Genomic DNA, 15844 nt, shown 5'->3' on the forward strand with positions numbered 1-15844 from the left:
TTATCCTTCCCGGCAGAGGTGGGCTTGGCCGACAGATCCCGCGGCTCTGGTGGAGACCCGTGCGATTAAGAACCTGACCGAGCCGCACAGCCTAGCCGCTTGCCCGCACGATCGGCGGCGACCCCCGCGCGGGCCAATAATAATGTTGTTGTTATTATTACTAGTATGTGTGTGTGAATGGTACATGGGGTGGGGCTCATGCCATAGCCTGCATGTGGAGGTCAGAGGATAACTTTGTGCAGTTGGTGTTATCATTCATGATGAGGGTGACCCGGGGCCGCAGCGGGTCCCCTGGCGGGTGGGAGACAGACAGAGACGCCAAGCGGGAAAGAGCTTGGGTATAAATAAACTATTTAGTGGGTTGTGGAGGGGGAGGGGAGAAAGGGAGAGAGAGGAAGGGGATAGAGAAAGAGAGGAAAGAGAGAGGGGAGAGGGAAGGCAGAAGCGAGGAGAAGGGAGAGAGGCAGAAGCAGCCTCTTCAGAAGTGGAGGCAGGAGGTTAGCTTGCTTGGGCGGGAGGTAGGAGATTGGGAGTGGGTGGGGCTTGTCTCTTAAAGGGACAGGGTACCCAGGTGACAGGGCAAGCCAGCAGAAAACAACAGTCGGTCTGTTTTCTTTCTGCCTTTACGTGGGTTCCAGGCATTTCACCCAGGTCACCAGGCTTGGGTGACAGGCATTTTCACCCACCGAATCATCTTGCCCCCCCATTAAGTATCGTTTACTTTTCTTTTGCTGTAATAAAACACCTTGATCAGGACAACTTGCTTAAGAGTTCTTTTTGAGCTTATTGTTTGAGAGGGATAAGAGTCCGTCATAGCAGGAGCAAGAAGCAGGCATGGTGGAAAAGGCAGAAACTGAGAGCTCACATCCTCGACAGCAAACACGAAGCAGAGAAGGCAAAGGGAAAACAGGAAAGTCCCCAGCGATGTTCTTCCTCCTGTTCTCCTCTAGAAAGGATGCACCAGCTAAACCTCTCCAAACAGCACCACCGGCTGGGAGCCAGGGCCTCCGGGGGGCCTTTCCCCTTACTGTGCTACGAACGGTTTTGCCAGTCTTGGAAGAAATAGACTCTCTAAGGAAAGAACTTAAAAACTCCCTGTAATCCCAGCACTCGGGAGACAGAGGCCAGCCTGGTGTACAAAGGGAGTTCCAGGACAGGCTCCAAAGCTACAGAGAAACCCTGTCTCGAAAAACCAAAAAAAAAAAAAAAAAAACCTCCAGGTGCACCATGGGATTCTGGCAACACCGGAGAACCTGTCTGCGGTTCAGCGTCACTGTGAAAGAAGCTGACTTGAAGGACCCCTGTTGAAACGATTGTTCCTTTGAGGTGGAAGGATGTTCTAACATCCTTCGACATCATGAGTTCAGCTGCTTCCCTGTGAAGGGAAAAGGATAAAGACGTTTGTTTGACTAGGGGAAAGAATATTCCAAAGCCTCAGTGGGAAGGCTTAGGGATGGGACTGGATTCTGTAAGCACACTACAAATCTGCAATCGGCTAAACCGTTGCTGACCAGACATATTTCTCCAGGTCTCCCAAAAGATAGAAAACAACAAAGGACTTGGGCCTAGCATAGCGTAGACTTGGCAGAACAGTTATAAACTTTAACAAGCAGTTATAAACACGAGGGATGGAATTAAGTGGTGATTACCTTTCCAACTGAGAAGGGGTGCCCTGAGAAGGGGTGCCCTAGGGCGAGCAGAGCTCCCGAGTAAGTTACAGATGCGCAATGGGGACAGGGAAAGGAGAGGAACATGAAGCTTCAGGGCGAGGAAGCCCAGCAGAATTGGCTGGGCAGACAGCAAGGCGCAGGGAAACTGTAAAACTCCAGGGCCGAGAGCTACTAACTTTGGTTGCCTGATAACTGTGCACTTACCAACACCATGCTTTGGGGTGGCCATGGAGCCAGACACCACAAAGACATTTTCAAATTGATACACAACCAATGTCTGGGAGGGGAGGCCATACTGGTGACATACAGGTGCCTTTTAAATTGTTACATTATTTATTACCTGTAAGGCCTCATCTTAACCTTCTGCTCACTAAAATGTCAGGCTATTAGAAATGTCCACCTCTGCCGTGGTCTGTGAAAGTATAAGACATGTCTACGGGCTAAGCTTTCATGGACTTGGGGATTTCCAGGAAAGCAGGTCTTAGATTAACCACCACATACTCGGGAACTTTTTCTTTGAAGCACACTGAAAAGTACTAGTATTTCCCCTGGTGAAATAGCCATTCATATATACCTGAATAATTTAGAAATATTGTTTATATATAAATAAAGTATTCGAAAAAATTTCCTTCCCACCATTCATGAAGTCTGCACTATGAGTCCAGTGCGGCAGAGCACGCCTTTAATCCCAGCATTTAAGAGGCAGAGGCAGGAGCATCTCTGTGAGTTCAAGGACAGCCTGGTCTATATAATGAGTTCCAGGACAAGTCAGGACTACGTAGAGAGACCCTGTCTCAAAAAAAGCAAAACAAAACTGAACTATGGCCTTCTGAGACCCAGCAAGTTAAAGTTAGCAAGATGGCACTGTCTATATGTACAAGAGACAGGTTTGCAAAAGCCCTGGTGGACGATCAGAGATCCATTCCTTGCGAGCACGGAGTTGTGAGTGGTTGAAGTGGAAATAGGAGGCCTTTTAAGTGACAGTCGATTTCACCTCCTAAGTATCCAGCCCCACTGCAGTGCAAAGGTGAGAAAGTTCTGAGACCTCTTTGCGTTGTGGTGTTAGCCACCAAGAACCACACAGGGTCAGCTGTCTCCCATAGATTACTCTGTTTACAGTACCGTTATTTCTGTAACCTTGATGAAATGAGCCGAAGAATAAGATCTGTGGCATCTTTAGGATTCGTCCAGTCCAACACCACTGTTTTACATTGAGGCCCCGGAGAAGGATGCTGTTTGATGAGCTTTGTAGAAGACTAAATGGTGAACCCTTAAAAGATGCTTCTCATCGAGCCTAAACAACAAAGAGGACCCTGTGAGAGACATACATGGATCTAATCTACATGGGAAGTAGAAAAACACACGATCTCCTGAGTAAATTGGGAGCATGGGGACCATGTGGGAGCGTAAAAGGGGAGGGGAGAGGAGAAAAATATATAGCTCAATAAAATCAATTTAAAAAAAAAAAAAACAATGCTTCTCATCACAGGGCTGGCTAGGCCAGAGGTTAGAGCCTCCCTGCTTTTCCAGAGGATGGAAGTTTAATTCCAAAGGCCTGGGTTCGATTCTCAACATCAATGAAGGCTGTCTCTCCAACTACTTGTACCTCCTGTTCCAGGAGATTTGTCACCCTCTCCTGGCCTCTGCAGGGACTTACATGCATGTGGAAAATATTCACCCAAACACTCACATACACATAATTTAAAAAATTTTTTTATTAAAAATGTTTTAATAAAAAAGATTTCTAGCAGGCTTGATGGTGCAGACCTTTGGTTCCAGCACTCAGAAGGCAGAAACAGACAGATCTTTGTGTGTTCGAGGCCAGCCTGATCTACACTGCAAGTTCCAGACCAACCAGGGCCCCATAGTGAAACTCTAACTCAAAAAAAAAAAAAAAAAAAAGCTACTATTTCTGCCAACTAAGCCCTGAAATGTCTACCACAGTCTTAGCTGGAAAGCTGTATTTTTCCAGGTATGACCGTGATCATGAGCCAGGGTTTATGTGGATCCTAAATTAAAAGGCCAGAGTGTCCTTATAGGAAGGAGGTGGAGGGAAGCAGAAATACGAACGTGATGGCATGTGTGAAGATGGCGCTGCCCAAGACGGGATCCGCAGAGCCACCAGAATCCGAAGGAGACACGGCAGGACTGTCCCTTGAAGGAGCCATTGCAGAAGCCCAATTCTGCCGGCACCTTTTCCAACCTGTAGGCTCCAGGACAGGTAGAGAACAAATGTCCTTTCTTTTATGCCGTTTGTGCTGGTATGGGACGTGAAGATGGTGTGCAAAGGGAAGAAGCAGGCAGTAACCCAAGTCTCTGGACTTTCCCATCGGTCCTGTCTCCTGGCCACCATTTCCCGTTCTGTGAATTCTGACCTTGTCAAAGACAGAAGAGTCTTTCCCATCTTCACACTAAGACTGAGGCAATGAATATTGCAAATGCTTCTGTTTCCACGAGTTGATATTTAGTCCACCCAACAATTAGGCTTTTCTGGACTGGGAGGTACTAGATCTGGCTAGAGCATTCGTTGTTAATAAGATGGTTGAGATCTGGAAGATGGGATTCGTAAACTATAGCCAAGAGAAACGTGTAACAGTTTCTGGTTACTTATTTATTTGTCAGGTTGGCACATGCTAGAGTCATCTGGAAAGAGGGAATGTCAGTTGAACAACACTGGCCTGGAGGCAAGTCTGAGGGACATTTTCTTAATGGTTGGTGTGGAAGGGCCCAATTCACTGGTGGTGCCACCGTTGGCAGATGGCCCAGACTGTATAAAACAGCAAGCTGAGTGAGGCATGGGGAGTGAGCCAGTAAACGGTGGTCCTCCATGGTCTCTGCTTTGGTTCCTGCCTCCAGATTCCTGCTGTGGATGCTGTCCTGACTTCCCTTGGTAATCGACTATCATCAGGTTTTGTAAGATGAAATAAACCCTTTTTAAGGGTGAGCATTTGACCTCTGGTGTGTTCACATGGGCTGACTATATCCACATAAAAGCTGAGAGAGTTTGGGAAGGAATTCTAGACTCAAAATAAACAGAGTTTAGTTCAGCTTCTTGGTAGCCACAATTTTTTTTTTCCCTGGATGGGCTTGCAGTGCACAGGGGCAGCGTGGCTCCTTTAAGAGAGGTGCAGTAAAAACTGTGCTTCTTTAAAAATGGCTGCTTCCTGTTTCACCAGCATGGAACAGCTCTGACTCTTTCAGGAAGTCCTGCACTTAAATTGGGGTCTGTGAGCAGTGTGCTACAAATTGCTTAATGGCAAGACATAGATAGACCTGCTGCATCTCTGGAGCTGGGGCAGTATACATGGCTCTCAGAGGCAGTGAACATACTCTATCATGTGGAACTGGGCAGAGCCAACAGGTGGGACCACAGAGTTGGTCCTAGCCAAGCAGGCTTAGCATTATAAAAATAAAATTAAATAAAATGGAATAAAAAAATTTAAAATTCACTCCTGGTCAGAAAATAATTACAGATATGCAATAAAGACAGATTTAGACAAAAATAAACCTCTGAACAGGTCACAGTGTTGGACAAATGTACGTAGGCTTGGGAGAGAAGAAAAAGAGTACAGACAGTTATTAAAAGAAAACAAAGAGACAGAGTACAGACAGTCATAAATTAAAGGAGTAAAGAAAAATAAGCCACATAAAGATGGATATACACAGAGAGTCTGGATTATGTAAACTATTGTGTTTTCTTTGAATTTTTTTTCACTGTGAACGAGATAAGTACAGAAAGACATTTCATTGTACAGGCTGCTAATCTAAACCAAAATATATACTTTAAAGGTATCTTGACTTCAAAATTTGAGTCTAAGAATATGTTACTTGGGAAAAGAAGTTCTGCTTTTGTTTCCACAGAGGATAAGAACCTGTGGATTCCTTTCTAAACTAATGTGGCTTAGTGGAAATAGACCCCCCCCCCAAAAGGTGTCGACAAACCTTAAAATTATGCTGCCCAATAAAAAGCAGGAAGCAGTTTGGAGAGAACTACACCCAAATTTCCAAATATTGCTTATAAGTGTTTGTTTATATTTAAAGGGGGATATGCTATAGAGATGAATACTTTGCATTGGTATGGATCTTGGTTTATTGATACAAATTTAAGGTCAAGTTTGTTATATGTACATTTCTGCTCTTGATTAAGTATTGCATTTGTAAAGCTCATTTAAAAATATAATGTACAATTAAGAAATACAGGTTAATAGATAGTCATCTATAATAGTCAAGTTTGTAGTCATGTTAGTTAGGTGTTCTAGATATATAAAGAGATATATTTCAGTTAGATAGATAATCTTCAAAGCTTTCAAAGACCTATGCAATATGACATTTAAAATGTTTTAAGAACTTAGAATTTTTCATGACAACGAAACACATCTGCTTCTGGCAGTACTAATCTACTTCAAGAGGAAGATGGACATCAAAAAGGCTCCTCACGGAATTAGTTAAGCACCTGGGTTTTTGGTCATGGTGTTTTGTCACAGTGATACAAACCCTACAACACTTGTATTATCAACCCAAAACTATCTTTTTAGACCTCAAAGCATTTTCTTAGATAAAGAATTTGAGTTTTTATGTCTCTCAACTTTATACACTTTACACCTCTTTTGTGAGTTACTTTTCTGAATTTGTAACAAGGAAAACTGTAACTATAACTATCTAATCTTCAACCTCATCAAAGACCTGAGAATGATACAATATTACCTGAGTAAACAGGAAGTGCAGAGAAAACAACTCCCAGAACTATAGAAAATGACAGAGGCATCTGGCTGTCTGGACAGTCACCCAAGATTCCTCTGCAATGTTGGGGCATCCATCTTCTGCCTACAGGCCTAGAATATCTGAAAGACTTTTTTGTGAAGCAGTAATTTCAAAAAACATGTCCTACTTTGTCTTGACAAAGCTCACCAGTCGTCTTCTTTTGTGTCCTGCTTGTCCAGTTTTGACAGCAAAGTATCAGCAGTTAAGGCACAGATAATTTCTTGCCCAGTGGCTAATTTTTCCACAAGGAAAGCAAACTCCATATGGAGGTTCTTCAAAGTCCATCATCCTTTTTTGAAGTAAATTGGGTGCTACCAGGAGTAGACATATCTCACTGTTATGAAAAGGCTTATGTTATTAAAACATCGTAAATGTGATATTCTGTAGGTCTCTGAAGTGTTTGAAGACCATCTGCCTATCTCAAATATTATCTCTCAGTTTAGCTGGGATTGGCATAATGTCAAGCCTGATGACCTGAGTTATCTTCAGGACTCATGCAAGCCATCCTCTGACATCCACTAGTGTGATATGGTGTACGTGTGCATATACATACACTCACACACATATGCGCACGTGCACACACACACACACACACGCACACACCAGCAACTTTCAGGACAATATTAAGCAGTCATATATGTGAGGGGAAATATGTGTAAGTTCAGAAAAAAAGAGGATAATAAGAAAAATATTTCAAACAATAAGTTTACATTTCCAAACTTTAATTTGAAAAGAATTTCAACTAGTTACAAGTAGAATAAAGATAATAAAAACACACAGGCACATCATAACAAAATTGCAAAGAAAAAAAAACCATGATAATAAACAACTTTTCAAAGTGCTTAACAGATAAAGATTGGTATTGATACAGATGATGTACAGAGAAAGAACAAATAAGAATTCTAGCAGTTTTCTCATCAGAAACAATGTAAGGAGAGGACAGAGAACAACATCTTTAAAGTGCTGAAATATAAATGTAAACTACTGGGATTCAATACAGAGAGGAAATTCTTTTCAAAAACAACTGCAGACTAGCAAGATGGCTTAGCCAGGAAAGGTACTTCCTGCCTGGCCTGACAACCTGAGTTCCATTCCCTGGGCCAAAGTGATGGAAGAAGATGTCCTCGCACCTACACACACACACACACACACACACACTCACACACACACACACTCACACACAAATAAATATGTGTTGTGAAATTTTTTTAAGGCAGAAAAGAGACCTTTGCAGACACCTGACACAGGAGGGGGTTGGTCAACAGATGAGAAAGGTTAGCAGAGGAAACATTCGGTGGTGAGAAAGGACACCAGGACAAAGGAAACACTACACAAAAGGACCCAGAATGCCACCGTGGTAAATACACCGAGGAATTTTAAAAGGCATTTTTCTAGTTTTTAAATTCTGTTTAAAATGTTATCAATTGCTTTTTTAAAACACTAAGGAATTGTGGGGTTTATAACACATGGGGGTGTAAACATACAGTATCAATAACAAGAAAAGGTCAGGGGAGAGAAAATACTACATTGTGAGCTCATGCCAGCCTGCGCTACACACACGTACACACACACACACACACACACACACACACACACACACAAAGTGAGCCAGGTGGTAAAGGGACACAAGTTAAATCCCAGCACTAGGGAAGCAGAGGCAGGTGGATCTCTGAGTTTGAGGCCAACCTGGTCTACAGAGCAGTTTCCAGGATAGGCTCCAAAAAATTACACAGAGAAACTCTGTCTCAAAAAAACAAAAACAAAAAAAAAGTTCAGTTCATCAGAAAGAAGTCAGAAAAGTAGGAAACAGAAAAACAGAGTAATTTATGAATCAGTAACAAAGCTTTAGTTTGGGTTTGGGTTTTTTAGTGTTGGAGGATGAATGCAGGGTTTCACACAAACTGAGCACTCAAAACACTCAGCTACAGTGCCCACTCCTTGGCATTTTGAAACCTTCACTTCACTGACTCTGTGACAGAAAATCCCTTCCGATCTGTCGATTCTAGAATTGGAAACCACTCTCTGTCATCTTCTGGACTCAGGAAAAGTTTTCAGGTCCCCACGGGAACTTCCCGTGCCCTCTTTTTAGTGAGTGTGGAAAGATCTAGAAACAAGTAGCCAATTAATGCAGGCATCTGTGCTCTAACACGCACACATCGCAGGTGACAACCACTCTGGACCAAGCGCATCTTACATAGCTTTGTAGATCCCGCCATACTCAGTATTTTAAGAACAAAAACGTTTTAAGAATGGCGGGAGGAGAGAAAGAAGGAAAAGAGGGAGGGGAGGATGAACTTGAGTATGGAATTTCCAGATGGTTGGTTCAATTAAGTCAGTTATGTCTCCCAAATTTAAGACTCTTACAGCCTCCACTTCCAAGTCAACCTCTCGGGATGCAGCGCCTCCTCTGGTGGACACCTGGGTCTGCTACGGGGGGTGGGGAAGTAAGGGGACTGGAAACCGGAAGAAAGCTAACTGGAAATGGCTGGAGCTCGGATGCGTGCTAGAGGAGCTCTCAACACTGCCAGCTTCTTTGTTGGCCCTCAAAAAGGGAATGCAGAGAAAGAGGATGCAGATAGATGGCCACTGAGTGTGCCAACTGGGTCACGGTGAAGTCATCCCAGGCCGGGCTCTCAGGGTCTCTAGCTCTTTGCTTTGTCAACCCAGAAACACCATCCCCTGAGATAAACAGAGGAAATGAATCACACCAGCCATACCCAGGGATCTAAACTGTTAAACCACAGGAAGATGAACAAGCCAAGAGTTCAGATGCTTGGGCACCGCCATGCTTGCTCTTCGCGGCAGGCAAGTCCGCTCGGCAGCCATGTCACAGACTCGTCTGTGGCCCCGAAGTCAGAGCAAGGAAAACTGGCAGAGTAGCCTTCAAAGAGGATGTTACAAATTTCCGATAGCTGGGTTGACCCATCTAGAATGACAATAATCCTGTCGGGAAGGCCTGCTATGGGACACGGAGGAGAGCATTCTCTGTACCCTGCTCTCCCTGACTCCAACCCCAGACTCTTCCTGCACCTGGGTCAGGAGGCATCCATTCAGCTTCCTTCCGCATTCCTGGTCACAGAGGTGGGTGACCAGTGGGCTACCTTAGGTGCCAGATGTTTCAAAGTTGTGTTATCTAGGTTGTGATGTCATTGACACAGCAACGGGAAAGCTCAGTAAGGGAAAAACTAGGCCCTTCTGTCAACAGGATGAAATCTCTTGCCTGGGTGTAGACCTGCCAGTCCAAGCTACCCAGAACACAAGAGTTAATCTGGTTCAGATTAATTTGCCAGTGAACCACCCATAGGAAGACTCGCCTTAATGAGTGATGCTAAAAAAAAGATGAGTGCAATAATAATCTTTTAAACAAAATTGTATAATTTAGCTTCCCAGAATTTCCACCCCCAGTACAGTCCCTGCAGGCCACTATGAGATCCTGCTGGATCTGCCCACCTTACTGAGTCCTTTTCTTCTTCTTTGGCTATTTCTTTCTGGTCGGAGTCTATATGTGTTCCCTCCCCCCACCCCCCTACTTTGGGCTTCCTCGCTCTTTCTCTAATGCACCCCTCCTTGTTGGCTTAATTCAAATGTCCTGGCTTTTCTCTTTCTCACCTCCGTTCTCTTCCTCTGGGCAGCTGCTAAGACGGACAACTCGCCTGCCCTGGGGAAGCTTTTGCTTTGTTTTGTTTTGTTTTAAACTCTTAATAAAATTGTACATTTTGAATAAAATTTGACTTTGCTTGACTTTCAATTTTTTTCCTTCCTTTGACCTAACAGGCAGTGAAAATGAAATAGTTCCTGCACCCATAAATAATATCAGAGTGGCTGCTCCTTCCTCCTTGATTATCCAAGCAAAACAGCCACCATCTTGACCGGATCAGCTTTGCCTGGTTGTGAGACGCCATCACAATTGAGACAAAAGTCTGCGGCTGTTCTCTCTGAGAAAGAAGAGGTGGGGAGGGTCACTAGACTCCCCCTGAGATTCCAGCCTTGCGTCCTGGCCACCTGTATGTCATTCTGCTCTAACTACACGTGATCTCGGGTCTCCAGAAACAATACAGTTTATATCCTGGGGCAGGCTGATTGAAGGCGAGCTGCGTCTGTGTGACAGTGGGAAGAAGCCAGCGTGCCCGGTGAAGACTTCCTAGTGTGGTCACTTTATGGTCACCTGCCAGTAACCCCTCACTCACGCTAAGTACACTCTGTACTTAGGTCCTTCTGGTTCCTGAGGGACCTTTGGTTTGTTGTTGGGACATTAGAAAGAGAGGGTAGACATGGTTTATGTCTCCCCATGGAAGGTATGCCCACAGCTCCCCCACACCCCAGTCTGGGTGCACCTCATAGGAGCAGCTAAGCGGCCACGGAACAGCTGCCACAGTCCTAGTGACTTGATGATGTCCCAGATACATAGCTTCTAGTGCAGTCTGATGGGTTTTCAGGTTCAACTCCTACTCTGTCCTGTTCAAGAACATCCTTAAGGAGCAAGCTGTCCTGTTATGTGGCTTTAAACTCACCAAATCTAGTAAACTCCTGGGAGACCCAGGAAAATTACAGCATACAATGGTGTGTGAGGGTTGGGGGGGGGGCAGGTGTTTGCTTTTTTTTTTTTTTTTTGGCTTTGGCTTGTTTTGTGTTTTATTTTGGGTGATCTTAAGGTGCACTGAAGTCTTGATTTTATGCACTGTGCATAAAAGTTTTGTTTTCTTTTTTTCAAAAAAAAGTAGTTCCTGATGGATTGTGGGTAAAAAGGGTGCACAAGCCCAATGCAATGCCCATCTTTTCCAGGAATGTTTCCCGACTTGCATTGCCACCCCAGATCCCCTGGGAGGAGCTGGAGAAATTCATTCTTCTCTAGCTTCTCTCTCATTCCTTTCTCGACAGCCACACAGCAGTCATCCAGCTCCACCACTTCCAGTTGACCTACTAACAAACTACAGAATTGAAATCGATGAGGCTGGGTTGTTTTTTTTTTTTTTAAAGAATATAAAATAATGAGTGCGTTTTGTTTTGATCTGAGGTAGACTGGGAAGAAGCTGCTTCAGGAGAAAACACCGGCACCCACGAGGCTATCTTTAGCACTCAACAGTGTCCTCAAGAGCTAGAGCTTCAACTGCTGTGGTAGCTTTCATTTTATCACATGATCTGAACAAAAAAAAAAATAGTTCGGTATGTTTTCCTACCTACCCCACTCTAACCCTTAATTTTTGCATTGTTTTTATAATTCCTATGTCACCTGTGATGAAGTTTTAAGTCATGTAAGGTTTTTAAAGGACTAATATATGGCTTAACCATTGGCAGGGTCAAAAAGGGAAATACATCCAAAGCCATGATACTGTATACATCCAAAAAGATGATTCTGTATCTAATCTGTCAAAGTTGTAACATTAGTTCGGACTGAAGATTGACGGGTCTCTGAGAATTACCCAAGAACTGACAAGTTCTTAATTAATCAGGCGTTACAAGACCTCGCCACCAGGAAGAATGTGACCAACAATGCACTAAAAAGGCGCCCTTGCCGTGCCATTGTTTCCACAATGCCGTGACTCGGATTCGAACCGAGGTTGCTGCGGCCACAACGCAGAGTACTAACCACTATACGATCACGGCGAGCTACCGGAACGCCACGACGTAGCGTCTTCCTAGTGCAGATCTTGAGACGGCACTGACCAATGTCCTGCCATGTCTATGCTATTATATCTCAGAGGTCCCAGCTGACCATAACGAGGAGCTACGAGTTTCTGCTTGGTCTTGGGAACACACCACACAAAAAAGGCGGACAAGAAAGTCCAGCGTGATAGCGCCTGGGAAAACTAAAAGTCGGGACGTGGCGACAGGAAAATCCCGAGTTCGAGTCCAGTCTGGATGGAATGAGACCCTGGCTCAAAAAAAATAAAAGGCTCAGTTCCTTGCTGTTAAAACTGCAGCGAGGCGGAGGGATTTAGTCCCTACAGCGACCTGACCTAGCCAGGGAAACCAAAGCGCTTGCGCACACTCGCAAGTCCCGCCGTTGATGATAGGCGGAAACGTACGCCAGCACACGAGTGACGTCAGGAGGGGGGAGGGGCGCCCAATAGAGAAGAGATCAAGCAAGGATCCCTGACCTTAGGTTCCCGGTAGCTCGCCGTGATCGTATAGTGGTTAGTACTCTGCGTTGTGGCCGCAGCAACCTCGGTTCGAATCCGAGTCACGGCATTGTGGAAACAATGGCACGGCAAGGGAGCTGTGTTTTGTTCCGTTTTAATACTGACCTACCAGTCTAGAAAATGGATCTCAAACTCCAGTGACAGTTAAGAACAGCGTTAAACCGGTTCTGGCCAAACTGAACTGCTGCAAACACAGAAGCGTCACAGTTTGTGATGGGATGAGGGTCCGTGTACAGCACAAAGTAAAAAGAATACATCGTCACGAGAAGTGTAATGTACATATCTATCTTTTCGTGGTTTTTCTTAGTTTCGTATACATTTATGGCTTTTTACAAACTCCCATCAAAGCTCTAGAGTAGACGCCAGAGTAACGAGGCTCCGCAGAGGGCGTCACCCTTGAGACAGCTCTTATTAAGTAGGATGGGACTCTGTCAAGCAGCAATTTAATGTTCAAAGACTTGTTCACAGTCATGAAAAGGCATTGTGATTCCTCTCCCAAGTATTCTCTCCCTGGGTTATCTTTGACCCGCCCGCCCCTACGGCTATGTCGGGACTGGCGGGGCCGACAGCAAAGGCTCCTCAAGAATCTGTTGAATGGATGGGCACCTGTAGGTGGGGGCGGGAAAAGACACTGAAAGCCATGCGAGCAGGAAAAACAGGCGAATACTCTGCAGTCTCGGATTTGAAATGGTGAAAGGATTTAGTTGGTGTTTAGCGAAATCTCTGGTGGCTCTGGAGAGGGTAGGTGGGCACTTCGAACTCACTCGTCAGAAACCACGGTCACATCCTCTGTTTAGCAAATAGCCACTGCCCTCTGTGAAAGCCCTCACATTCTAGGCGTCGTGTGGGCGCCAGCGATGATGGACAAGAAGAAAAACCGGACCGAGTCCCAGCTGCCGCCCTGAAGGGTCAGAGGTGGGCGCAAAGCCGAGAGGGAGCATCAAGGAGGGAGGATTTAGCCATCCAGGAGTGGGAGAGGCTGGAAGGGAGAGGCGTGCGGGGTTGAGGTTGATACACATTCATTGAGCTACATTTACAATGTTAACGCAGTACCGAGAGCTTTTGCACACTCGGCAAAGGTCACTCCGGTACGGGTCTCTGCTGGGGAGAGAGGGAGGATCAGAAGCCGGGATCCAATAGGGAACGCCCCTGCAGGCCCGCTGGAAAGTGTCCAGGCCACCGGAGACCCTCCTCTCCAAGACAGTCAGCTCGGGTCCCTGGCGCTCAAGAGGCCTCCTGCCGACCCCCACACTGTCACAGGCGAATTCTTTGCCCAAGACTAAGGGATCGAAAATCTCAGAGTAAGCGGCGAAAGCGCAGTGCGCCTGCATATTCTCAGACCAGAGAGTCCCGCCCAATAAATGGGTCATTTAGTGACGCAAGAAGTGGGATGGCCTATGAGTATTCAAGAGAATATTTTTCAGGGAAATCTGACAGGTCCCCGGTAGCTCGCCGTGATCGTATAGTGGTTAGTACTCTGCGTTGTGGCCGCAGCAACCTCGGTTCGAATCCGAGTCACGGCATTGTGGAAACAATGNATTGTTTCCACAATGCCGTGACTCGGATTCGAACCGAGGTTGCTGCGGCCACAACGCAGAGTACTAACCACTATACGATCACGGCGAGCTACCGGGAACCTAAGGTCAGGGATCCTTGCTTGATCTCTTCTCTATTGGGCGCCCCTCCCCCCTCCTGACGTCACTCGTGTGCTGGCGTACGTTTCCGCCTATCATCAACGGCGGGACTTGCGAGTGTGCGCAAGCGCTTTGGTTTCCCTGGCTAGGTCAGGTCGCTGTAGGGACTAAATCCCTCCGCCTCGCTGCAGTTTTAACAGCAAGGAACTGAGCCTTTTATTTTTTTTGAGCCAGGGTCTCATTCCATCCAGACTGGACTCGAACTCGGGATTTTCCTGTCGCCACGTCCCGACTTTTAGTTTTCCCAGGCGCTATCACGCTGGACTTTCTTGTCCGCCTTTTTTGTGTGGTGTGTTCCCAAGACCAAGCAGAAACTCGTAGCTCCTCGTTATGGTCAGCTGGGACCTCTGAGATATAATAGCATAGACATGGCAGGACATTGGTCAGTGCCGTCTCAAGATCTGCACTAGGAAGACGCTACGTCGTGGCGTTCCGGTAGCTCGCCGTGATCGTATAGTGGTTAGTACTCTGCGTTGTGGCCGCAGCAACCTCGGTTCGAATCCGAGTCACGGCATTGTGGAAACAATGACACGGCAAGGGGTCTGCCTTTTTTTTTTTTAACCTTCTTACAGGAACCACAGCTTCTCTCTCTCCCTTGAATATTGAATCCTTCTAAAAATCGCCGCCTCCAAGAATTCTTTAACATTCTAAATACGACTTCTGATCGAACTGTTTCTAATGCCCTCCTCCTGGAACGCGGTGTCTAAGCCATTCAACACGAGCGAAACAGCACCCTTATGACCTTGTGGGGTTTTTCTCTCTCCGTTCTTTTTTTTTTTTTAAACTGCGTCGTTCGTTTGTAATTACAGACTGCATGTGTCCAAGTCTAACAGAAAGGTTCTTTCTCATTCTTCGCTTCGTCCGCCAGGTATTGCCATTTTCCAGCACCATTCTCTTGTCATAATAGTCCTGGTGTTACAAATACTTATGTATTCATGTATGGAAAGAGATTCCTCTTCTTACATCAAATACCTCTAACTCCCCAAAAAATTATAATCTGAGAACAGAACACGAGGGGATCTCTGCCCAGGTGGGTAAGGGTACTCACATTGAGGGAATCTCCACCCATCTCGAGGTCTATCTTCCTTGCGTCTCCCACCTCCCAGCCCTGATTGCCAGCTAGCACAAGCAGAGGACAGTTAGGTGGTGAAACAGAAGAAAGAGACTATCCATTAAGACCTGAATTTAGAGACTAGAAGAGGAAATTGTCTTGGCAGTCCACTTGAAAGCCCTCCAGTCTCATCTCTTAAGATACAACAGAAGCAGGACCACTAGAGCTAGGAAATGCAAGAGCTTCGTTGGCAGGATTTGCAGAGTCTGTTTGTTGCTTGTTTTTCTCTAGCTTTTATTGTTGCTTTTATTGTTTTAGGATTTGGGTTCTTTTTAAAGATCTTTTAAAATATTCATTTTGTTTTCTGTGCATTACTATTTTGCCTACATGTATAGTACATCCCCAGGGAGGCCAAAAGAGGGCAGTGGACCCCTGAGACCGGAGTAATGGGACTGGACCTGGGTTCTCTGCAAGAACAGTGAGACCTCTTAACCACGGAGCCATCCATCCCTGGGATCCCCAGGCTTC

At 45.5% G+C, this 15844-nt stretch overlaps 5 non-coding genes across 5 annotated transcripts; 3 read left to right on the plus strand and 2 right to left on the minus strand.

Moving 5' to 3' along the window:
- Positions 1–11963: 11963 nt before the first annotated feature.
- Positions 11964–12035, minus strand: Trnah-gug (transfer RNA histidin (anticodon GUG)). The gene has a single exon. It is a non-coding gene; the product is annotated as a tRNA-His (tRNA).
- A 513-nt stretch (positions 12036–12548) lies between these two features.
- On the plus strand, positions 12549–12620 carry Trnah-gug (transfer RNA histidin (anticodon GUG)). Its single transcript has one exon. It is a non-coding gene; the product is annotated as a tRNA-His (tRNA).
- Positions 12621–14022: 1402 nt separating this feature from the next.
- On the plus strand, positions 14023–14094 carry Trnah-gug (transfer RNA histidin (anticodon GUG)). Its single transcript has one exon. It is a non-coding gene; the product is annotated as a tRNA-His (tRNA).
- Positions 14095–14122: 28 nt separating this feature from the next.
- On the minus strand, positions 14123–14194 carry Trnah-gug (transfer RNA histidin (anticodon GUG)). Its single transcript has one exon. It is a non-coding gene; the product is annotated as a tRNA-His (tRNA).
- A 513-nt stretch (positions 14195–14707) lies between these two features.
- Trnah-gug (transfer RNA histidin (anticodon GUG)) lies at positions 14708–14779 on the plus strand. The gene has a single exon. It is a non-coding gene; the product is annotated as a tRNA-His (tRNA).
- Positions 14780–15844: the final 1065 nt, after the last annotated feature.

This window comes from Alexandromys fortis, unplaced genomic scaffold, assembly GCF_014885135.2.
Source record: "Alexandromys fortis isolate MF-2015 unplaced genomic scaffold, M_Fortis_MF-2015_v1.1 scaffold_6, whole genome shotgun sequence".
Taxonomy (NCBI): Eukaryota; Metazoa; Chordata; class Mammalia; order Rodentia; family Cricetidae; genus Alexandromys; species Alexandromys fortis.